Consider the following 17801-nt stretch of genomic DNA (forward strand, 5'->3'; position numbering starts at 1 on the left):
CTATATTACCTAAGTAAAAAACACATGGCAAAATTAACTGAATCAGACAAATTCATATTCAGTAGAAAAGGAAGCCAAATCAGCATTAGATTCTCTGCACATGCAAACTTACTTTACTAATTTTTTTTTTTTTTTTTTTTTTTACAATTTTGGGCTCACTAGATCAGCAATCCTCTTTTCTCAAACTTAATTTCTCAAGGGGAAAAAAAATCTTTTTTCATCCAAAAACTGCTTACTAAAGTCCTACAAACCAGCTTGGAAAAAAAGCTAATGTTCATGATTGGGTGTTTGTACAATTTCATCAGTATGCAATGTACAATGATGAAATTCTAGGAAACAGAAGATAGTAGAGACCTCAAAATTTCTCAAATGGCCACACCTAGTTTGTCTTATTGCTGAAAATGATCCTGTTTATTCATATGAATGAATCATCACTGTAGAGTTCCTGCTATTCTCTGTCCATTTTCACTTCTCATTGCTGTTAATTTCTAGTGTCTGAAAATTAGATAATAAATCAAAAATAGCTAGAGGCCCTCCTACCAGGAAGCTTTTTGTTTTTAAATGAGAGTGAAACATTGGTACTCCAGTCACTTAGCTGCAATAGCAGGAGGGGCAGTCACATCCACCGCTCAACGCCAAGCCCCTTGAGTTGTTTCCCACATGGCACAGCTCAGCCTGCCAAGGTTCAGGACTATGAGACTCATTCCACATTTCTCTCCTCCCCTCTGATCAGCACTCCCTTCGGATTCCTCAAAGCAAGAAACCTGCCAGAGCTCACCCCATTCTAAACATTTTGCAGGCAAGTAGATTCTGTATTTAGAGGGCATTTGAGAACTGAAAATCATCATCCTAAATCATGGGTAGAGCTTTTCCTCTTGGGCCCCCTTAACTATAGTAGGTTATTTTCGAGAGCTGCATGAGGCATGTAAGACAAAGCAAAGAGAACGCAGTATTTGGAGGGGAAAGAGAAGGTTAATGTGGAGGCAGAACCCACCAATGAAATGTAAAAGGTAGGGTGATCCCGAAACTTTATACAAATCAGGGGTAGATCAAGCAAATCTCTCTCCACACCCACATTGTAGGTCACAACTGAGTGAGATCAAAACCAGGTGAATTTAGGCAGTGGTGATTTTGTAATATTATCTTACCTTTAGCACACTTCAAGCATCGTACTCTCTTCAGTGCATTTTGCTGGAAGCAAATGAGACTTTATTCCTGAGGATATTTTGTTTCTATTTGACTGCAGTAGCCACTGACAAGAGCTGCTGATGGTCTGCGTTATCACTGAGCTCACCCTGAATTCTTGGAGTCCTGATTTTCTATTACCTTATTTAGATAGAAAATCCAGGTGGAGAGAAACCCAGTATGTGGCTCTTTATCTGGAATCAAAATACTCAGAAAAGCAAAATAAAGTTGACTGGGAAAAACAATGATAACATTATTTAGAATGATGACCACAGGCACACCTAGAGGACCTAAGATGCCTCCTGATCTCTGAAAAATAGTGAGCAGCTTAATTTTAGTGCAAAGAGCTGATTTATTACATTCAAATTATTTTAAAATTGGTCATTCATTTATTTAGTCAACAAACATTTATTCGACATCTAACAATTCTTGTTTCAAAGAGAGGCAATGGGCAAAATCACCCAAAAAGTAGAGTCAAGATTAAGATCCCTATCGGAGTCAGCCAGGTAGAAATACACAAAAGGGGCTCGGACCCTGAGCCTGACCAAGTGAAGTTGCAGACTTGCTTCTTTTCTTAGCAGACTCATCCTCAAGCATGTTGAGTGATTTCTTCCTTGATTGCTCGTCTTGTCCCATTCGACTTGAATGACATCCTAACCATCAATACCTGATACAATTCAAACTTTCCTTTAATACACACTTCACTAAAGAAGATACTCATTTTATATCTGTTGAATTGAGTATATGAGAACGTAAAACACTTTTCGTTTATCAATTAAGAAAATTCAAGAAATTATTAATGTAAAATCAGGACTTTTCACCTTCTGAGTACATTTCAAGAGATAGCATCCATGGCTCAGTGAATAAAATACAGAGATTTTCTTACAAATGATTTCATCAAGTAGAATGACCTTTCAAGGTCTTTTATGAAGTAGAACAACCTTTCAAAGTCATGACCAGATTATCAGACCATGTCATGCAATATACCTAGAATTTAATGAGAGGTTGTTTTAATATCTCTAAGAGTTATGTGTTTGTAAAATACAGGGAGTCTATGAGAAGAATGCATATCAAATTCAAAGAACTTTTGAGTTAAATGGAAAAGATTTTTAAATATCTTAAGATCTTTATGGCAGTTTTAAAACAAGGTCACATATTCGTTGACACTCCAGCCGTTGAAACGAGGGGTCTTTATCCCCTCCTCTTGAATATAGACGGGGCTTGTGATTCTTTGACCAATCAAGTGGCAGTGAACCCTATGTGACTTCCGAGGTTAGATCACAAAAGGCCACACAGCTTCCACCTTGCTACAGGAACACTTGCTCTTAGTGCTGGGAGGTCATGTAAGAAGTCTGACTACCCTGAGGTCACATTGCTAGAGAGACCATATGTAGGCATTCTGGATGACAGTCCCAGCTAAGCCCAGCCTTCCGGCCATTCCCCCAAAGTATGAGCCATAGGAGTGACCATTTGGGGTTCAGCTGGGTGATCCTTCTCTTCTACATGGTGTTAATGGAAGTCACTTGGTGGAACTGGAGAATGAACTAGCTGGAGGAATGGACTAGCTGATTCTTGCCCAAATTCCTGACCCGCAAAACTGTGAGATGCAATTAAAAAAAGTTTTAAGCCAGTAAGTTTTGGAGTAGTTTGCTATGTAGCAACATGGAACAAGACCCCTCTGCCTGCACCCCCTGAAAGAACAGAGAGACATAAGAGAATAAAAAATTCATATAGCTGCTGAATGGGGGTCTCATATTCTGTGAGTAGAAGAAAGAATTGGGCATTATATAACCTAAACACAGGAATATGGACCATGAGAGCCATCAGACCACCCTACATGGAGGGTCATAATATAATAGATCAAAAACCTGTCCCATCAATGTCCTCAACAAGAATCCAATCATTGTTCCAGCTGAAGTTCTCCACTCTTACGGAATTTCAACTAGCAAAGAAGATATGCTACAAAATTGCTTGAAATGGCATAATTATTTCCTTGATGGTTAAACATCTTTCAACTCTAAAGATTTAGAATTAAAAATAGAAATGCCTAAGTAATAAAAACCACAGTATTACTATTTGTTTTAATGAATCTGGGCATTTTTAATATTTTATGTACTTATGATGTTCATAAGAATTTGGTCAATTAGAGTAACAGATCAGCCTTGTAATTCTAATTGAAAATGTATAATTGAGTAATTAATTTAGACTTGTAATTTCACAATGAAATCTTATTAAGTTTATGAACAGTTTGAGCACATTTAAGGGAATTCAAGTTTCTCAAATATTATGTTAGATTTTTTAATATTTTTAGATATTACTTGGAAAGGTTTCTTTTAGTTAAGTCACATAGTTTGTGTACCAAATGAATTTAAAATATTTGAAGACATTTTACTAAGTTCCCAAAATGGGATGAACATTGTTTAAAGCCAATATATTTCCTAATTTAAATGCCTTACAAAAGAATTTCCTCCTGCCATACATTTGCTAAGAGCTATTCTTATTCTTTCTCTCCTGGGGATTTAACTGAGCTGTCTAAGAAGTATGGCTGGTCACTGCCAGAGGCAAGAAGGAAAGGAAATTCTTCCTGAGCAAGGGTGAAGAAGAGTCTGTGAACTGTCAGCAACAGAGACGAGCTCAGCAGCTTCTGCACAAAAGATAACTCTGCCTTGAAAACCCATGACCCGTCCGTGCTCCGAGCTGCTCATGGTGCTTTCTCTGCCACTCCACTGCATCCAGAAAAGTGGATGGGCACCTTTACATGAGGAACACTGCAACCAACGCTCAGGAGACTCTCTGAAGTGAGAACAGGACCTGTTACCTAGACCAGGTCTTCTCCTTTAATTGACAGTAACAATAGAAACGCTTGCTCCCAGAATGCAGAAGTGTTTTCCATTCCACCTGCAGAGATAAAAAAGGAAAGAAATGAAATACACATGAAAGAATAAGAATAAGGAGATAAAGATATTCTTAAAATCATTAGGTTTCACTATCGGACCTAGCGCACCCTTCACAGATTCTTCTAGTAATGTGCACCTACACTCTTGTGGGTGACAGCCCAATCTGTGTATTTATCTAAGCTATGCTTCTGTCCTTATATCTTTCCTAGGTTCTTCAACCCATTTCCTTCTGTACCTCAGCTCTCCTTGTTTACTTCAGGCCATATCGTTCTAATGATACATTTGGATATGCTTCTATTCTCTGTGGCTTAGAAAGCCAAAGACACCCACTCACAGGTTCACTGACCACTGCTACATCCAGAGGCAGAGACTCGGTTGCCCAGGCAACCAGGTTCAAAGCTTCCCCTCACCCAGCAGAACAGTAGCTGACACCTTATCTCATCAGCCTCTTTTCTCCATGTGAGCCTCAAATTATTAGTTTCCTTAGAATTCTTTTGACTTTCTACATACCACCATCAATGTGATGGACCTGGAATGTGTCTGACCAGATCCCCTTCCTGCTCCTGGGAAATCACCCAGACACCACTGTCTGCCCTAGAGCATCTTCTTACCCCAATCCACTACCTTGGCGGCAGTTGACTGGCCCACAGGCAGCACCTTCCAGATGGTCCATTAGAGTCATTCTCCAGTTTGCTATCTAACTGGGGTTGAGAAAAAACAAAACAATAATCCTTCTTGTGATGGGTTGAATTGTGTTGTTTAAGAGTATATTGTCTTATTTCCTCACATTTGTGAATTTTCCAGTTTTCCTTCTGTTATTGATATCTAGTTTTATTTCACTGTGGTCGGAAAAGACGCCTTAGATGATTTCAAACTTTAAAAATTTATTGAGACTTGTTTTGTATTGTAGCATATGATCTATCCCAGAGAATGTTCCATGAGCACTTGAGAAAAACGTGCGTTCTGCTGGTTTGGGGTGGAGTGTTTTGTATACGTTTCTTAGGACTAGTTTGTTTACAGTGTGGTTCAAATCCTCAATTCCCTTATTGATCTTCTGGTTAGTTATCCTGTCCACCACAGATAGTAGAGTATGTAAGTATCCAACTATTACTGTGGAACAGTCTATTTCTCCCTTTAATTATGTCCATTTTTGCTTCAAATGTTTTTGGACCTCTATTGCCAGTTCTGTATATGTTTATAATTGTTATATCTGCTTAATAATGAAGCCTCTGTGTATCCATTTGGAAACGTAAAGGGACCATAGCATTTTTCCAAGATGCCCAGGTAATCTAATACTAGATTGGGGTGCCTTATGTTTTACAGTTTAATATTTAACATAATATTTGGGATATATACAGTAGTTGCCATAATGCAGGATCTAGAAGCTTTTGTATAGTTAATCAATTATTAATTTAAACAGAATTTTTTAAAACAGGGAAAAAGAATGATTAAGACAATGAAATAGATTTCTAACGAAATTTGAAAGGAAAATCAATTACAGAAACCCCTGCAGAACTTCCTTTCTTGTGAAAATGTTACAATACGCAATTTATATATATATATACACAACAGATTTTTGGCAAAAGGCACCACTCACAGTAGATGAACTTTATTTATGTAAATGCCTGTCATGATGCTCTTAGTAATTCTGTAATCCAAAGAGTGAATCTTCTATAAAGTATAAAGCAGTGCATTTTCTAGTTCTCTATCATGAAAAAGTAATTTAATCTAGTTCCAGGCGGCAAATAAAAGACAGCTGTGCTCTCTTCCTCTGCTGCTCCTGTGTGACCGATCCAGCACCCAGATGTGAGAGCTGCTGCTTCATCGAAACTTTAAAGAATATGGAAGGTTAGTTCCCTGTGCTTCTGACGCCTGTCAGAAAATTTCAATAGGTGAGTTAAGAAGCCTGAATGAGTCAGAGAATCTTTAAATAATAAGACAACCAAAGTTAGAAGGTATAAAGCAGCTTAAAAAAAAGGCAAATATAAAAATAAAAGGTCCTGTTTAACGTTTAAGTAGGGACTGCATGCTGGTGCTGCAAATCGATGGAAATCATTCCAGGCTCACAAAAGGAATAGGTGATCCATAAATCCACGTCAGTTTGACTTGCTTTTACTTACTACATCTGCTCAGTCCACAATTCCTCCATTTGGAAATGCAATGTTCCCTTCTGGAACAGTGAGGGAAAGAGGCCAGATACAGTGAGTAGCCTAATTCTTCCCTGTCTATCACCACCTCTCCCAACACACAGACATAGAGGTCACTTCTAATTAGCCCTCGTGGGAGTGATTAATTGCTCCAGCTATGGGGCTGGGCCTGGGGCCAGGTCTCCCGTCACCAGATTTGGGGCTGGGCAGGGAAGTGGGAGTGGACTGCTCTGGCAAAGGAATGCACGAGCTGATCTGAGGAGGGCACAGGTGGTGTGAATTCTTCCTCTGGGGCTCTGCTGAGCTGCAACTGACCTGCACTGCCAAAAACCAGATGGCTATAGAGAGCGAGAGCAGAGAGAGGACCTGCTGAGAGGGTCTGATGGAAGGGCAGAGGGCAGACTGGCCCAGCCTGTGTAGGCAACACAGATATTTACACAACACCTTCCAGTTCATGAGAGATTTTTGTCTTCACTATGCCATTCACTTTTAAGCAAATGAATCATGGAAGAGGCAGAAAATAGTATTATCCTCAGGTAATATAATTAACCCCATGTATTTTAATAAATGAAGAAATTGAGGCTTGCTTGAGATCATAGTCCTGGTAAGGATAGAGCTGTAAATCAAACCTCTATCACTTCACGCTTCTCAAGCTTCTGTTGTTTAGAATATCAACCCCAAATAGACCTACTTAATCAGCTGTGGATCAAAACGCAACGCAATGATGCAAGTCTCTCAGGGGCTGGAGCTGCGTTAGCAGTGGAGGTGGATGGTAGGAGGTCTGGCTTGGTTTATAAGCTGCTTTCAAGAATTTATAATTTATTCTAAAGGCAATGGGAAGACTATGTTCATGTTTTAAAATGGGAATCAGCAAATCATGGTTCATAGGCCAAATCTGGTCCGCTGCCTATTTTGTAACTCATTTTATTGAGTCGCATCCATGCCCATTTATTTACGCATTGTCTGTGGCTGATTTCACGCTACTGTGGTAGAATTGAATAGCTGCAACAGAGACCGTAGGGCTTGCAAGGTCTAAAATAATAAACTACCTGGCCCATTACAGAAAAAGTTTGCTGGCCTCTGTTTTAGAAAGATCTCTCCGGCTATGATGTTGATTAGAGGGAACCAAGACGAGAGGCAGTAAGCCCAGCCGGAAGTCTACCTCAAAATTCTTAATGAGAAAGGACAGGAGTCTGAAGTTGGTTTGGGGCAATGGCAATGATTTAAAAGATGCTGAGGTGAAGACTTGAAAAGAGTTGGAGGCCGGATATGTGAGTTGAGAAGGTGGAAAGATAAGAATGATTCCAATTACAATATTAGACATATTTTTAAGACGGTAATTGAAGGCACAGGATTAGATGCTTCACTCAGGGAGAGAATGAAGAGTGAGAGAAGAGGCCCCAGGCAGAACCTCAAAGAACGTAGATGTATAAAGGCTGGGCAAACAGAGAAAAGTGCTCAGAGAAGATTTAGAAGGAGCTGCCAGTCAGGGAGGAGGACAAGCAAGAGGCAGTAGTGTCAAAGGTGCCGCCGGATGGAGGTGAGGACTCCAAACTTGCCATTGGATTTGTCAAGAAGGAGCAATTTCTGTGGAAAGGCAAGGGGCATACACCGGACCCTGGTGAACAGAGGAAGGATGGAGAGGTGAGGACGTGGGGAGAGATGCAGACACAATGCTTTCAAAATGCTTGATCCTGAGGGGAAAGGAAGGGATAGCAAGATGGCTGTAGGGCGACCTGAGATTGAGCAACGGTTTCATTTTTTCTTCTTTGCTTGTTTATTAATAAAGGAACTCTGTAAGCACACTTAAATAATGAAGAGAAGCCAGTAAAGGGAGAAGCTGAAGATGCAGGGGCAAGAGGGGCTAAGCCATGAAGGGTGGCTTCCCAGGAGGCCAGAGGGAAGAATAATCTAGAGCAAGTACCAAATAAGATCATCTATTGAGAGGGAGAGAGGATGCCTCAGGATGGGTGGTTTGAATAGTCAGAGATAATGGAAAACAGGAAGATAACTGAGGAAATCCAGAATTGCCAGGCAAAACTACAGGTCCAGCTGAAGATCTGTGAGTTGTGATGTTCTCCACCAAGGGGAAGGGTTTGAGTAGAAAACTAAACACAAAATTTCAGGAGTAAGGAGTTGCAATGACTCAGAATCCAGCTGAAAGAAATGGTATCTAAAGTTTTAGCATAAGGCGCATCTATTCTTCCACTTCTGTGAATATCTAACTTCTGGCCTTGAATCAAATTAGAGTTCCAAAAGCCCATACATGCGGACCACAGCAACTTAGCCCCTCGTAGAAGTGCCTTCATCAAGTTTCGATGAAAATTTCTGGCCTTTCTGAGCTACCCCGAGCCGGCTCCACATGGCATTGTTCTGGGTTCCTATTGTAACTTAAAGGGAAGCTTTCACGATGTCCAGAGCCCTTGATGTCCTGAAAATGAAGGAGGAGGATGTCCTTAAATTCCTTGCAGCAGGTACCCACTTAGGTGGCACCAACCTTGACTTCCAAATGGAACAATACATCTACAAAAGGAAAAATGATGCCATTACCTCATAAATGTCAAGAGAACCTGGGAGAAGCTTCTCATGCCATTATGCCCATTGAAAAGCCGGCGGATGTCAGTGTCATATCCTCCAGGAATACTGGTCAGCAGGCTGTGCTAAAGGTTGCTGCCGCCACTGGAGCCACTCCTATTGCTGGCTGCTTCACTGCTGGAACCTTCACTAACCGGATCCTGGCAGCCTTCCAGGAGCCAAAGCTTCCAGTGGTTACTGATCCCACAGCTGACCACCAGCCTCACTCAGAGGCCCTTATGTTAACCTGCCTGCCATCACCGTGTGTAACACAGACTCTCCCCTGTGCTATGTGGACGTGGCCATCCTGTCCAACAATAAGGGAGCTCACTCACTAGCTCTGATGTGGTGGATGCTGGCCCAGGAAGTTCTGCACGGGTGTGGCACCAGCCTTTGTGATGGCGACCCATGGGAGGTCTTGTCTGATCTCTGCTTCTGCAGAATCCTGAAGAGATTGAAATAGAAGAGCAGACCACTGCTGACAAAGGCCTTCACCAAGGAGGAATTTCAGCGTCAATGGACTGCTCCAGCTCCCAGATTTACTGCTTTTCAGCTCAAGGTTGCAGACTGGTCTGAAGGCGTGCAGGTGTCCTCTGTGCCTATTCAGCAGTTCCCTGCTGCAGACTGGAGTGCTCAGCAGCCACTGGAGCCTGGTCTGCAGTTCCCGCTGCTCAGGTCACTGAATGCATGGGAACAACCATGGAATGGGCTTAAGCTGTTCTTCCACAGACACTTAAAGAGAAAATGGAAATAAGCTTGAAAGAAAATGAACAGTTTCTAAAAAAAGAAAAACATCAGATTTCTTCTAGCATATAGATTAAAACACAAACTCATTGGATTTTGTAGTAAACATCCTAGCTTGGTCCTAAGCTGTGTTAAATCTAAGATTGAAGTGAGTCTGAAGATGTCTGGAGGACCCATAGGGGAGACTCTAGGAATTTCTTTATATGAGGGTGAGAGAGGTCAGATGGGAAACACATCTTAAGAAACAAGAGCATCAACATACTGACATCCTCAATATTGATCCAAGGAAAGTTCACCAATTATCATTTCACCAATTTCTCTATGAGGCAATGAGCACAAGGTATCAGCATCATTTGTACCAAGAGTTACAATGTGAGTGCCTGCTTCTTAGGAGTCAAGCATCATTCAAGGTCCTTGACTGATATTGTCTCATTTAACACAGCAACCTTTCCGGAGATATTACTACTGGTCCCCTTTAATGGATGAAGAAACTGAGGCTTGAAATGCAAAACAACTTTCCTGGGATCACACAGCTGGTTATTAGTAGCATCAAGATTCACACTGGTGAAGCCAAAACTGTCCTAGACCCCTCTCTGATGACAGGAGTATCAGCCCACAAAGTCAGGTGTATAAGAACCTTGTGAAAATTTCTATAACTCAGCTTAATCTCTATTTTAAGCCTCACCCCAAAACTTCTATGAGTAGTTAACCAGGGTCATTTCAAGATTTTACCCCTCCCGTTCCCCTCTGAGTTAAAGACAATATTTGGGAGCTGATGTGCACCAAGGCATTGGGTACACCCTGGACCTTAGTAATCTGCCCACACTAGGTGCTACTAAGACAGCCATTGTCCCATGAAATGTGGCCCTTGGACCATGGGCCAAAACTTGTCAGGAACAATAGGTCACCTTTGTCTTGCCCTCACAGCCTTTGGGCAGGGCACATACTCCGGAGTTTTGCACCAGCCCATTTATGCAGCCCACCAGGAACCTGGACACATTGGGTTTATGACACTGGTTGGAGAACCCACAAAGCCTTGGCCTCCATGGTCTTGCTCTTAGCCCCTCCTACTCTTGGCGTCTAAGACCTCAGAGGTCTTGCTGCCCCTCTGATAGCACTGCCAGAAAGCAGAGCATGAGCTCTCCCATCTCTTTCTCCACAGCCCTGAGCCCTGGGGAATATTTCTCACCTTGTGGAATCCTTTCCCCACTATGCTTGTTTAGGTCACTTTCTGTGGGCCCACAAATTTTCCCCTCCCTCCAGGGCTTTGGATTTGGACAGGAAAAGCCAGGATTTCCAAGTCAATCCTGCCCCCTCCTCTCTGGAGGTGAGGAGGGCGAGGCTTATGAGCATTTCAGCAAAGAAAATATGGGGAGGAAAAAAATAGGATAATATAGGACAAGATAATACCAAAATAGTATCTTGCCACTTTGAGTTCCTTAGAAGAAAAATGCCTCTTAAATGTAAGGAATAAAGTTTAGAATAAAGGTCATTGGATGATTTGAGTGAAAGCTCCACTAACATTTTCTGGCAACAACCCAACAACCACAGAGAAGGGCAGAATATGCAAAACACAACTCAGTGCATTAACATCCAAGAAAGCTTGAAGCTGAAAAGGCTGGGCTTTCACGGCATCTTCACAGAAATGCAACTGTACAAACCTCTTTTCAGTACATATTTTGTAGCAGTCTGATAGCCTGCCTATTCACCTGGTGAAACACTTTCTGTTGGTGTAAGGTCATGGAGTTCTGACATCATTTCATTCATTGTCCCATTTCTAATATGTGCTGTGTCGATCCCATCAGGGCTTTCATAAGTAGAGTCATTTTCTTTTTCAATTAAGGTTAATTTTCTGTGTCCTCTTTGCTTTTCTCTCTCCTAAGATGGAGAAAAGGAGCTGGAAAAAAGGAATATTAAAAAACAATGAAAGGGGCTGGCCCAGTGGCCTAATGGTTAGGTTCAGCATGCTCCACTTCAGCAGCCTGGGTTTGTGAGTTCAGATCCCAGGCATGGGCCTACACCACTCACCAAGCCATGCTGTGGTGGCAACTCACCTACAAAATAGAGGAAGATTGACCCAGATGTTAGTTCAGTGAAAATCTTCCTCAAGCAAAAAGAGGAACATTGGCAACAGATGTTAGGTCAGGGCCAATCTTCCTCACTAAAAAAAAAAAAAAAAAATTAAAAATGGTGAAGGACCAAATATATGGAGAATGCAACATGGCATTTGTGGGTTCTTGTCTGTTTTTCTCTAAGTGCAGCTCTTCAAGGAAGAGTCTCATGAGTCTGACTATTATCAAGTCCTTTAAATGAGATGTTTTCTCCTGAAAAAGAGTGATAATTGCTATTTCTTTTGCAATCTAGCAGTCTCTAAAAGCCAAGATTAGCTTTCATCTGAAGACAATGCTACCACTTTGCACATGAAAATATATTCCAGGCCTAGAGCCAGGGGTCAGAAGTATGGAACGTGGAGATCAGTGAGCAGGCTGGGTGAGGAGGGGAGGTGGGGGCAGGTAGAAGGTATGACAGGTAAAAGGTGGGGCAGAGTGACAGTGATGGTCTCGGTGGGAGGGCAGAATTTAGCATCCTGGAAATGCAGAGGTAGGGACCTGAATGGCTATGGAAGGACTGAACATTGGGAAGAGTCTTAGGCAACAAATGGCAGATGATACAGGAGGCAGGACCCATCCCCTGATCAGTGGAAGGCCTAGATGCTAGTCCTGGACCTGAGGGGCCTGAGCAGTGGGGAGAGCGACTGGTAGTCAGACCTCACAGATGTTTTGTTTAACCTTGCAGAGCCATTCTAGGTAACTATTTTCCCTGTGTACTGAGAGGAAGAAACTAAATGTTAGGAGAGTTAAATGAATTGCATGGTCATACGTTTAATAAAGTGATCCAGACCAGATTTGAGCCCAAGTCCACTCAAAAGCCTGAACGTGTTCCAACTTCACCGAGACTGACAGGGTGCAGACCTGAGGTCTTCTCAGGCAACATCCTGTCCCAGCCAGTTGGGGAGCTTGCAGTGTTTCTCAAAACACGATCTGTGAACCCCTTCAATAAGAGTCACTCTAGCAGCTTGTAAAAAACATTAACACCTGGGATTCTTCCTTAGATATTCTGATTCAGGTCTAGAGTGGATCTCAAGAATTTTAAGTTTTCTGAGAGCTGCTGATCCGGGTTTCCATTATCCTGGCCACTGCAATTGAATTATGGTTGGTCATAAGTCCTAGGCAGGGCCAATCGATGTCTTCTCTAGGATTAATGTACGTACACTTGGAAAAAGCAGTATTCTTTCCACTGATAGTGCTAAGCTTTGAGGCTGTGAGCTGGGTTGGCTGGGGCTCATCTTGTCTACCTTGTAGAAGGAGCTTCCTTAGAGAAGGTTGCAAATCAGAAATAAGCCTTGGAGCACCCTGGATGCAGTTATGTCTGAAGTCTAACTTGGATCTCCTGGTTCTTTGAGCCCATGCTCCTTTTGTTTTTCCCTAAACTAGTTTGAGTTGAGTATCTGCCACTTGCAGCCAGATGGCCTCGCTAGAGTTTGTGTGAAACAGACCAGAAGGTTTACATGAGTGCAGCAGAGACACCAGTGTAATGGGACTTCTAACTTCACTGACGTCATCCTTGGGCTTCAAAGCAGAAGTTACGTGTGGTTTTTCTTGTACTTGATCCTGACACCGTCCTTGGCTGATGTTGTCCACTTCCATGACTTCAGTTACCACGATGATTCAAAAATCAGTCTCTCCACCTGCACCACTCCTCTGTGGTTTTCATCTTCTTTGGTTATGATTCAAATGTCTGCTGGACATTTCCACTTGGGTGTTCCCAGGCACCTCAGATTCAACAGACACAAAAGTGCATTTATGATCTTTCCCTCCCAGATATGAACCATCTCTTGTTCTCCTTATCTCTGTAAAAGGCACTGCTATTTTCCCAGTTCCCAAGCCAGAAACCTGGGCATTCTCCTTGACAGCTTCCTTTCCATACCATCCCTGCCCTTCTATTGCCACATCAAGTTGGTTCTTCCATCTAAACTCCAAATACACATCTAAATACCGAAATACAGCTTACAAAGCTCTTCATATTTTGGTCATTGCTTACCTAGATTAGTCAATTTTTGTCCCCATCTCCTTTTGGACTTTATGTGCTAGCCATATCAAACTTTTCCAGTGCCTTGAAGCACCGTCTCAGACTCTCTTTTGCCTCTGGACCTTTCAATAATTTGATCAAATTTTCTGGAACTCTCCTCCCTCCCCTCTCTCTCTGCCCAGTGAACTCTTATTCATTCTCTAAGACTCGACTGCAATGTCACTTTTGGAAAGACTTGCCTGTAATCCTGAGTATGGCTTACCTTCCACTATTAGAAGCTCTCACAGTACTCCAATAACTCCCTATTGTAGCAATATTTAGTATGTTTAGTCTACTATTCAATTTACTGAGAGAGAGAAAATTTAAGTGGATAGATATAATATGTTGAGGATGAAAAAATTAAATTGTGTGTTCTCAAATTAATTTTTAAGCTTAACCGCATGCAATCATCCACAGTAGAATTTTTTAAATTGAAAAAATTATTCTAAACTTCATCTAGAAGAATAACTGAGCAAAAAAAGCTTAAAATTTTCAAAAATAAAAAGAAATAAGGGGAGATCAGCCTTATCGGATATTTAAAACTATTAAAGCTATAAATGTTGGAACAGTGCTTAAAATCCTTCAATGGCTTTTCATTGCGTTTAGAATAAAACTCCTTAACAAGGGCCTAGCTGGGTTGCATTTATTTGAGAACTGAATTCTCATCCGGAATCCTACCTACAAAGCAGTCTGGAAAGTGTAGTGTTGGCTTTTCAGGCTACACAGCGAAGGAAGACAAACTGGAAGGAGATGGGAATGGATGCCAAGTATCAATCAGCCATTTCCACCACAACACATCTCAAGACTTGGAATTACTTTGTTGACTTTTTTGTAACTTTCTTTTGGGAGATGGGGTCTCCTTCTTTCACCTCTACCATCCCAAACGTGAGCTTCATGAGGAAAGGAATTATGTCTGTTTTGTTCATCACTATATCCATAGTACCAAACACACAGAGGACACCCGATAAATATTTGTGATGAAAATTTAAGCACAAGAGGCCTCACTATGCTTTGAACTATTAGACCCACCTCCTGAGGTAGTGACCTGTTTTGAAAAATACATTTTAAGAGAAACAATAATGAAGATGGCAATGATGATGAGAAGCTACGGGCACTATTCCATATAAGCAATGCAATAGGAAATATTTTAGCTAAAGACAGAAAAGTGGGAGTTCTGACTTGAATAATTTGAAAGCCTGTCACGTGGAAGAAGGAATAGACTGGTTCCATTGCTTCAGATAGTAGGACCAGAGCCAATAGAGAGACGTTGCAGGGAATCAGAATTCAGCTCAGGATCAGGAATAACTGCCGCCTAACACATTCACCAGGAGATGGAGAGAGTCTTCCATGGGAAATGGCCCCACTTGGGAATGTGGATCCTATACTACGGGGCCTGGGTAGTGGTGAGCTGAATGACTTCTGAGGCCTCTAGGGTCTCAGGCTAACCTAGAAGTAGACATATTTCTTTATTCTTATTGAAATGCCTGATTATGCAGGTGTTAATGTTTCATTTCTTTAGGACTAAAATGAGTTATTCATGCCCTCCTACCTTGGCAAAGCCTTCAAATGACTTCTAGTTACCACCTGGCTGAACTGCAGCTCTAGAAACACAGCAGGCTCCTGTCTTCACTCACCTTCTAGACATCCTGCGCCGAGTAGGGTTGAACACAGCTCATCACAAACCACTAGCAATGCATTTTCAATTATAGTCATTTGCTTTGCACCCCACTCCCTTGGTAAGAGGCTGATATTATTCTCCTCACCTTTTAAAAGCAGAGGCACAGACGCTTGAAGCAATTTTCACAAGGTCACTGAAAATTCGATGGAGGTCCCGGGCGGCGAGCCGGATGCTTAATTCCCTGAGTCACTCGGCCCCCACTGCTGCCCGGCAGGAGGCCTGGGCTGAGAGTCGCAGGAAAACATGGCGGTGGCTTTAGTTCTACTTTTCTGTTTGTGCTTTGAATGGGTAAAACAATAACTGCATTTTTCCCCCAAAAAATTTTTTAAGGAATAGAGAAACTCAGAACAGGGAGAATAATTCTTTGGAAGGCTGCTTATTGTGTAGTACAATGCCTGGGTTCTAGTTACTCTGTCCTGTTCTCTACGATTCTGGAGACACATTGCTTAGCCAGGAGGGCTTTTAATAAACCCTCATAAATGTGGAATTTTAGTGGGGAAGTCGATTTTGTTGCTTCGTCCCATGTGCTGCTTTAACCGTTGTGGAGTGAATAGGAAAGGTTTAACAGAGGGTGCAAATATGAAGGGACACTGAGCTTGTGGCTCTCTGTGCATTTCCATCTGCACGTTCGTGAATTATTCAACCAACACGGAACAGCACTGTTTGGGGGTGGAATTTTTTTTTTAATGGTGAAATTTAAATGAGCTCCATTCCCTGAAATAACTAAAGAAAGGAAACTACATCAGCACCTCCAACACAGGGAAAGCCGGCCAAGGGCTGTATTTATCATCATCGGCTTTGCAGGGTTTTCAGATTTTTCCAAGAAAACTGAAGGAAGCTGGTTTTCAAAGAAAAAAGACCTTTTCAAAAAATCCACTCAATTCTTACAAGTATTACCCAACCTTATATCTTTCTTCTGAAATGACTCTCTTTGGAGGATAATAAATAATAGATTTGTGCCTCATGGGTGTGTAACTCTTTCTGACTCTGCTACTGACTCTAGAGAGAGGCTCGCACAGAGAGGGGAGCAAGGAAGAAGCTAACTCAGGGCTGAGTCTCCCCCCTTTCTTCAGCAAGCGTCACGCGGGAGCAGCTGCACCCTGCCGGTAAACCGTGCCTCTCATCTCAACAACTATTTTTAAATGCTTTGGGGTTGAGCGTGTATATTACACAAAGGTGGGAACCTTTCTGGAATAAGTGCAATTTAAAAAACTAGAATGACCGATCTCTTTAGAGTCACACAAAATGCAACGCAAACAGTATCTTCTATCAGCCTTTGCAAAGACTCGATGACAATTTCATGAAGTATGACATTTAACTGCTCAGCTATGGAAAGCACCTTACAAGATTCAGAAAGTCAGAGTTCAGTCACAAGTATGCATGCATCGAAGGGCAGTTTCTTAAGATATTAATTTTGTGGGGCTTTTTGTTTTTTTTTGTTTTTTGCTACTTATGCTTGCTTTCTATTTCATTTGTTTGCCTACAGAAGAATCAGAAAGAATGAGGAGCATTCTTCCCCCACAGCCCCAAGCTTGGTGACAAGCAAGGACTCAAGTCCAGAAGATCTGTGACTGCCTTTACTCCCACTGCAGCATTAAGAGATTTTTTTTTTCCCAAGGAAGATTAGCCCTGAGCCAACATTCTTGCCCATCCTCCTCTACCCTACACGTGGGACGCCTAACACAGCATGGCTTGCCACACAGTGCCATATCTGCACCCGGGATCCAGGCCGGCGAACCCCGGGCCGCCAAAGCAGGACGTGGGCACTTGACCACTGCACCACCCAGCTCGCCTCAAAAGATTTTTAAAATCTCTGCCTTATGGGGGCTGTGGGTGAGGAATGGAGAGCTATGGGGTTGGGGTGGGGTGCAGAGTGGCCTGAACTGAAAGAGCTTGCTCCGACCAGGACAGCAGATGGGGGCCTGAAGGAGGAGCAGGACCCCTCCCCACCTGGGCAGGTGGCACTGGGCAGTGGGAGGACAGAGAGAGAGCAGATGGCAGGAGCCCTGGGGAAGAAATACCTATCTGGTGCCCCTAGACAAGCTAGAGCCTGGGAAGGGGACTCGATGCTCAGCAAAGATCTCTCTGCCCCTTCGTTGATGAGACCAGCAGACCCATCTGCCTCCTCTGTGCTGCCACCACCTTCTGCAGTGACCATGAAGACTGAAGACCGGAGGGCCCTTCACGTAAGACCTGCCTGGATGAGACTCTTGGACCTTTGAATAACCATGCTGGGACTGGCGAGAGGGGATCTAATCATGAGTGAGATTGAGTTTCCCGCTGTTACAGCAAGATGGAGATCTCGAAAATCTTGCATTTTATTTAAAGGGTGGAAAAAAATGACACATTTTGCATCCTGATATCGAGTAAAATATGTATCTGGTGATATATACATGTGTATATATATATATTTTTTCTTCCAAATTATCAGGAGATTGCAAACCAAAA

The 17801-nt window shown here is 42.3% G+C and overlaps 1 long non-coding RNA gene and 1 pseudogene across 1 annotated transcript; both read left to right on the plus strand.

The window, feature by feature from the left end:
* Window positions 1–2272: 2272 nt before the first annotated feature.
* Window positions 2273–17063, plus strand: LOC124247450 (uncharacterized). Its single transcript, XR_006890739.1, has 3 exons — window positions 2273–4012; window positions 5815–5930; window positions 16840–17063. It is a non-coding gene; the product is annotated as an uncharacterized LOC124247450 (long non-coding RNA).
* Window positions 8640–9517, plus strand: LOC124247449 (40S ribosomal protein SA-like; annotated as a pseudogene).
* Window positions 17064–17801: the final 738 nt, after the last annotated feature.

The sequence above is a fragment of the Equus quagga genome, chromosome 11 (genome assembly GCF_021613505.1).
Source record: "Equus quagga isolate Etosha38 chromosome 11, UCLA_HA_Equagga_1.0, whole genome shotgun sequence".
Classification (NCBI taxonomy): Eukaryota; Metazoa; Chordata; class Mammalia; order Perissodactyla; family Equidae; genus Equus; species Equus quagga.